At 45.2% G+C, this 7,516-nt stretch overlaps 1 long non-coding RNA gene across 1 annotated transcript; it reads left to right on the top strand.

The window, feature by feature from the left end:
- Positions 1-3,298: 3,298 nt before the first annotated feature.
- Positions 3,299-6,331, top strand: LOC129674018 (uncharacterized). Its single transcript, XR_008719760.1, has 3 exons — positions 3,299-3,386; positions 3,504-3,724; positions 6,055-6,331. It is a non-coding gene; the product is annotated as an uncharacterized LOC129674018 (long non-coding RNA).
- The last annotated feature ends 1,185 nt before the right edge of the window (positions 6,332-7,516 follow it).

Here is a 7,516-nt window from a genome sequence, read left to right as displayed (position 1 = left end):
TATCTGTAAGCATGGATGTCCTGGTAATAGTTAAGACATTATGAAGAGACTCTTGTGTCCCACCCTTTGGGAAGCAAACATTGAGACAATGGATCCTGAGCAGCTGGAGTTTCCTTAGAAGAATCATGCTGGGAGAACCCAGAAAGAGGGTTACACAGTTCTGACAACTTGTCGGAGAAGACTATTCTCTCAAGACAATGATGGACCAGTGATGGGTAGAACCACACCCTGATCAGAGGTGCTTAATTATATCTGTCTCTTATCTTATTTGGACCTTAACCTCATGTCAGGATTCCTCCCCCCTCCACCCCCCCGCAACAATGGGCTTAGCAGGCAGGTCACTAGAACTCTTTGTTGCTCTTCCTAATACAGCCACAGTGAATAAATTTCTTGCCTCTGTTTTCAGTCTCATTTGTCTATTTAACGGGCCCATCATGGGCAAGTGGCTTTGACCCTAACGCTGTATAACAAAGAGGGTGAGAGATCAGCAGTATAGAGAAGACCTAGGAGAACTCCAGAGAGGGAGTTGTTATTGACCTTCTTTCAAGAAGAATTATAGACACTCAGCCAATCTCCCAGAATTCCAACACCTCTGTCAAGGAACCTTGGCCCATTGAGCCATAAAGATGGAGAAGAGCCCAGGCACACCAGATAACAAAATGAAGGGTCATAAAGACCCTGGGATGATCGTAACAGTGTGGGATTTAGCATACCCAAGCATATCTTCTGACAGAGCCTGAAACATCAGTAATTTGAGTAAACAAACAGGTGGAAAAATCTGTCTAGGTTTTTGTCAAAGGCATGCTCAGGAGCCAAGGAGATGGCTTTCCAGTGAGGAAAGATGCTTTCTGACAAGTCCCACAAATTGAATTTGATCCTATAACCTGTTAGCCAGGGCCACATGATTTTGCCAAACTTCTTTTGGTTGAACTGGGACAATTCCAGTAACCACAGAAATTTGGTTTTTAGAAGTAAATGAACTTGTTTCTATAAATTCTAGATGGCCCTGACCTGTGGACCCCATAATGGCCAGACAGGAAAGTAATTAATCACCTGACTTTTTTTCAGATTATTTTATGTGTGTAAGTGTTGGGGCTTTGTGTATATATGTGTACCATGTTTGTGCAGAGGGCAGATCAGGGCATCATATCTCCTGAAATGGGAGCTATAGATAGCTGTGAGACATTAGATAGGTGCTGGGAATGAAAACTGGTTCCCTTGCAAGAACACGTGTGTGTTGTGATGTGCAAATACATACACACACATACAAATATACACATAAGATAAAAAATAAAATAAAAAATTTAAAGCAATTCCCAACCAAGGACCATGTATGGATATAACCTAGAACCCTTGATCGGATGTAGCCCATGGTAGCTCAGTATCCAAGTGGGTTCCCAGTAAGGGGAACAGGGACTATTTCTGACATGAACTCAATGGCTGGCTCATTGACTTCGCCCCCACACCCGAGGGAGAAACAGCCTTGCTAGGCCACAGAGGAGGACATTGCAGCCAGTCCTGAAGAAATCTGATAAGCTAGGGTCAGATGGAAGGGGAGAAGACCTCCCCTATCTGTGGACTTGGAAAGGGGCAGGGAGGAGATGACAGAGGGAGGGTGGGATTGGGAAGGAATGAGGGAGCGGGCTACAGCTGGGATACAAAGTTAATAAACTGTAAGTAATATTTTAAAAAGAAAAAAATATAAAGCAAGCTTAGTTTGAAGGGGCAGTGTGATGGTGGTGGCCCCTTATCCACCCATCCGCTGTTACAAAATAAGTAACAGTTGCTTAGCTTGCTCTTGGACAAGCTCTCTGTTTGGTTGGGGCAGTTCCTGAAACAAATGTCAACAATGCTTTCCCCCAATCTCTTGAGTCTTTTGCAAAGTTTTCCATTTATCTGAAGCTTTCCTAATGCCAGCTGTGTCTCGGAGACCTGCCTCATACTTGTCTGTTCCCTGACTGCCTAAAGAGGTAAGAAAAATGAAACGACAGACTCCGTAGGCCACACTATACGGGTCTTATTGACTATTTCATCTGGTCTGAGGATACCACACTGTGTCTTATGGAACTAAATGCATTCTGAGGTGGAAGCACCAGGATAAGAATTCTCCATACCGTAGCCCAGGAGGAACAGAGGGAAAACACAGAAATTTTTGTCTAGAAGATAAATAGAAGGTGATGGGCAAGAAAGGTCACATGGAGACACAGGTTAGACACCAACCCAGAGGGGCTTTCATGTCCAAAGAGCAGCAGGGTCAGTTTGACTCTGCATGTGCTTGTAGAAAGAGCTGGACAGTTTCTCTCTCTGCCTATGAATCAGGATGTAGCTCTCAAGCTACAGCTCGAGCACCTGCCTGCATTCGGCTGTGCTTCCTGCCGTGATGATAATGGACTAGACCTCTGAAACTGTAAGCAAGCCACCAATTAAATGTTTTCTTTCAGAAAGAAAGAAGGAGGTAGACAGCTAGCTGTATTTATATGCTGAGTCACATGCCTCTGCCTTCTACTCCACCCCAGGGCGGCTACAAGTGCCAAAGACAGCTGTGCAAGATTGACCTTCATATCTCTTTAACCTGCCAAACCTGAGGTGCTAGCAAATACCTGAAATTCTTGAAATTACCTTCCCTACTCATCCTTGATCTCCAGGACCCTTAGGGGCTAATGAATGCTAGCCTTCCATGTCAACCTCGACCTATTTTTTTTTAACCCCATCTTCCTCACCCTATTTGCCTATTGGAAAAGCTAGAATATCCAGTGTCAGGTGAAGATCTCTGCCCTCTGATAGTCTTTGTAACTATCTGGGTCAATGGGCTGAGTCGCTGGGTCCCTAGATACATTTTGTATGGGAAATTATTTATGTATCACATACTATATTATTATATTTTTTTTAAGAAGGTCTCTACCCAGGCTGTCCTCAAAACTTGATATGTAGCCAAGGATGCAAGAATGACCTTGAACTTCTGATCCTCTTACCTTCCAAGTGCTGGGATTCCAGGTGTGTGCCTATACAGTTTATGAGGTGCATGTTAGGTAAACACTCTACCAACCCAGCCATATCTCTAGACCCTTACCTGGTATGTTCTAAGAGCTGGAATTCCCACAGAAAGCCCAGAAAATCCTGTATTTACTTAGTACTCAAGCTGTGTACCCAGACCACAGCCCCGCCCTCCAGGGCCCAGCCTTTGTTCAGAGGACAGTGTATAGCTATGAGGCCAAGGTATTTCTCAATGTCTAAAGGTCAAGAGAAAGGGCACAGCTCAGAGTCCATATTCATCTGTTTCGTTTCTTTCAAAGTGACTTAATAAAGATCACTAGGAGGCTGGAGGCTACCTGAAACTGTCAGGAGACACAGGGAGACTACTACCAGGCAGAGCTGGAGGCAGCGAGGTGGGCAAAAGCTGACTGATGGTGGGAGCCAGTCCAGGACCCAGTAAAGCAGGGGAAAGAAAGGTGCATGGCCACAGTCTCTGGGGAAATTTTTTGTTGTTGTTGCCCTTTGAACAGATCCTCCATGGGGGTTCCTGAACAGTGACTGCCGAAGCAAAGCATATCTCTCCTGGAGGAGGGAGAAGCCTAGGACAAAACAAATGTTTCTTGTGGTTTTATGAACATCCTGGATCACCACTGTCCGTTCATGAAATTCATAATGAAGAGGCATACGATTGTTAAACCCACATGGCGGAAGCATGTATGGAACAGAAGGATGGATGATTGGCATTACACAGGTACAGACATGCCTTTATTAGCACATGAACTTCTCCCTGGAAGTGAGGTTGGAGATGTGACTCAGTTAATCTATACCTGCCTAGCATTCACGAAGCCCCAGGCTGAACCCCAACCTGGGCATACCACGTGAGCATAGTGGTGCATGCCTGGTAATTCTAGCTCCAGGAAACTGGGGTAGGAAGATCAGAAGTTCAAGCTACATAGTGAGTTTGAGGCAATAAATAAGCAAACAAAATCTTTCCAGATAGTGGTAAGATTAACATTAAATCTGGCTGAACACTCCTGAAGTATTAAATCTTCCTAGTAAGAAAGGTTTCTAGGGCTGGAGAGATGACTTGTCAGTAAAGACCCTTTTTGCTCTTACAGAGGACCTGATTCAGTTCCCAGCACCTGCATGGAAGCTCATAGTCATTAATAACTTAAGTTCCAGGGGATCTGATGCCTCTTTCTCTGGAACTGATATTTATGTTGTTTTTTTGAGACAAGGTTTTTCTGTGTAGCCCTGGCTGCCCTGGAACTCTACCTGTAGGCCAGGCTGGCCTCAACTCAGAGTTCCTGTATCTGCCTCCTGAGTGCTGGGATGTTAGAGGTGTGTGACACCACTGCCCAGATAGCTACTTTTCCTTTAAAAACGCAAAAAAGGCTTCAGTAAGATGGCTGTGGTGGCTTATATCTTTAATCCTAGCATTCGGGAGGCAGAGGCAGGCAGGTGTCTGTGAGGCCAGCCTGGTCTACAAAGCTAGTCCAGGACAGCTAGGACTGTCATACAGAGAAACCTTGTCTCAAAACAAACAAAAAAGGCTTCAGTGGTTGGATTTGAGTAATTTTTAGGAAAGGAGTTTCAGGAACTGTTACTAGTAACTTGTCTCTAGAAAAGTCTAGCGTTCTTGTTCTCATTTCCCTGGGTGGGAGAAGAAGGCAAGGCGTTGGACATGAGCCACTGCTTTCCCACTCCTGGCTTTGTTCAGAGCATGTAACCCTGTGAGCCTCAGGCCCGTTCTATGTTAACCATAACCTTCAGAGTTAGAATTGCTTGTGAACATTCTAAGACTTTAAATGACTGGCCAATCAGCTGCAATTATTGCAGCTGTTGTAAGAATCCCATCTTCATAGTCTCTAGAGAAAGAAGCAAGACTGGCCAGCATTCATGTTTGTTCTGGATAAGAATCTGCCCCCTGCTCTCTCCTCCCTCACTTCACTTGGGCTTTGAAGGCTTCACTGGCCTCTTAAAACACCTGTAATCCCAGCACTTGGGAGAAAGAGACAGGTGGATCTCTGTGAGTATGAGGCCAGCCTGGTCTACAAAGCAAGTCCAGGACAACCAAGGTTACACAGAGAAACCCTGTCTCAAAAAACAAACCAAAGAAAAACAAAACAAGATTCTACCTCCCTCATCCTTCTTACCTGACCAACCTCAGCTTAGAACCATAGTCTTAGAATCCTGGAAGAGACTTTTTTTTTTCTTCCTCCCACTATTTTCTCTCTCCATATCACATTCTTATGACCACATACACTGATGGATCTGCTTGCTCTCCTTTCCTCTCTCCACCGACCTGCTAATCTCAATGAAGACAGGGGCAGACATTTCTGACTCATCGCTACATCCTCTCCTCTAGAGCCTGATCTAATAATGCCTTCCTCATGCTAGAAGCTCCAAAAATATCTGAGCAGTGGTGACATATGCCTTTAATCCCAGTACTTGGAAGGCAGAGGAAGATAGATCTCTTAAATTCAAGGTTAGCCCCACTCTAAAGAACAAGTTCCAGGACAGCCAGAGCTACACAGAGAAACCCTGTCTCAAACAAAACAAGTTGCTCCAAAAGTGTGTGTTGAACAAGTGACTAACCATCTCACTTTCCCTTCTCTTGGTGTGGCAGTGCGTAGCCCAGAGCCGTGTGACACAGAGAGGTGGTTGTCAGACTCTGTGATGTGTCCTTACTTTGTTCTCTTCCTCAGCTGAGCTTCCCCCAGGCTAATCCTGATGTCTTTCCCAATTCCCTGGCTCCAACAGGCTGGCATGCTTCCTGCAGCTCACAGGGGACTTCCCTGCTGCCTTGTAGTGTTCCTAGACTTTGAAGCGTTCCTCCCACCTTAGGGACCATGCACTAGTTGACACTAATTTGTGTCAAGTGGTACTGTCTCAGGGGGACTCGGTTGAGAGCCATTTATTTCACACCTCTGCATTAAATGCCAGGTACTTAATATCAAGCACAATACAAAAGTGGATGAGACGTAGGACTTCCTGACCTTCAGCGGTCTGGTGGGGAGACACATTATTATAGCATTAGGTAACAAGTTTGATGGCTGATATCAATCATCGATTCAACAGGATCTAGAATTATGCAAGTTTCCGGGTCTGTCTGCAAGGGAGAGTCTCGATTATGTTAGTTGAAATGGGAAGATCCACCCACACGGATGGCGCTACAGGCTGGAGTGGAGGCTGCATAAAAAGAAAAGAGCGAGCTGAGCTTCCGAGTCTGTTTCTCTCTGCTTCCCGGTTACAGATCCTGTGTGACCGGCCGCTCCAGGCGCTTGCTGCCTTGACCTCCCTACCCTGACCGTCTGTACCTAACACTGCGGGTGAAGATAAACCTTTCTTGAGTTGTGTTTGTGTACCTATTCTTTCTTTTTAAAAATTAATCTATTCATGTGTTATAGCTAATATATTCTAGTCAAACTCGTCACCCCATGAAGCTGCATCTGTAGGTATTTTTTTACAACCATGAGAAAAGTAAGTTCTGCAAAGGTCAAAGATTTGCTACACAAAAGAAAAGGCAGACAGTGGGGAAAAATTCTTATCCAGCTGGAGAGAAAGGAGGACCAAAGAAGGCTTAACAGAGGAGATGATCTGAGTCAACGGTCTTACAAGCAGAGGGGGCAGCCTCAGCCCTCACATGGAACTGAAATGTGGTATTTTATAGACATGTCAGGATGTGCTGGTGTATTCAGTCAGAGGTATGTGCTGGGTCCAGATCAGGGAAGGCTCTGGAGTCATGGTTGGAAGCTAAATGAGTAGCAGCAAAAGGTCACTGCAAGTTTTAGGCAGGGATTGGAGACAGAAGATACTGGATTTGAGGAAGACACACTTGGAAGCACGCGGAGCCCATGAGGTATAATGAGGATCTGACCCCATTTGGTGAACTCAGAGAGGCAAGGCTATAAAGGGATTTAAGAGCCTTGAAGAGGAAAAACTGGCAGGACCTGATTACTGATTCAGCATGTGAGAGGCATAGGAGGGAGGGTGGCAAAGACCGATGATGGCTTAGGACCCTAGGGAAGCAGACAGGAAAATGGATGAGGTGCTACTTAAGGTGGAGCTAGGTTGAAATGGAAGTTCTAGTCACTAGAATGAGGTGGAAACTTGAGAGCAACAGACTGATTTTTAGAGTCATTGGCTTGAAAGTGACTAAAACTAATGAAAGAGAAAGCCAACCCTCAGGAGAGTTGGGAGCCATGGAGAGGCAACTTGGGGAGAGGAAGTAAGCAGTCTCTAGTGACCTATCCAGTGACTGTTATGTTCCCACTGCCTTCAGACAGGCCCTCATCTTGGATACCAAGCTCTAATACGCTTTGCCTGTATCGATTTCTTTACTCTTCTACAAAATCCCCAGAAGTAACTTGCTCATATTGCAACTGTTAGTCAGTAAGTAGAGACAGGCATCCTGTGGGATGGAGTTCTAAGGAGCAGGGGTGGATGGTGGTTTACGTGAGCCTCGTGAGTCAGTTGCTAAATATTTCTTTCAATTCTCCCTACCTAGTCTCACAGACAAAAAGGCAGCCACAGTGTTGAC

The sequence above is a fragment of the Psammomys obesus genome, unplaced genomic scaffold (assembly GCF_907164565.1).
Source record: "Psammomys obesus unplaced genomic scaffold, mPsaObe1.curated_primary_1811, whole genome shotgun sequence".
NCBI classification, from domain to species: Eukaryota; Metazoa; Chordata; class Mammalia; order Rodentia; family Muridae; genus Psammomys; species Psammomys obesus.
Note: the sequence above shows the minus strand (reverse complement) of the source record. Positions and strands in the feature narration are given on the sequence as shown.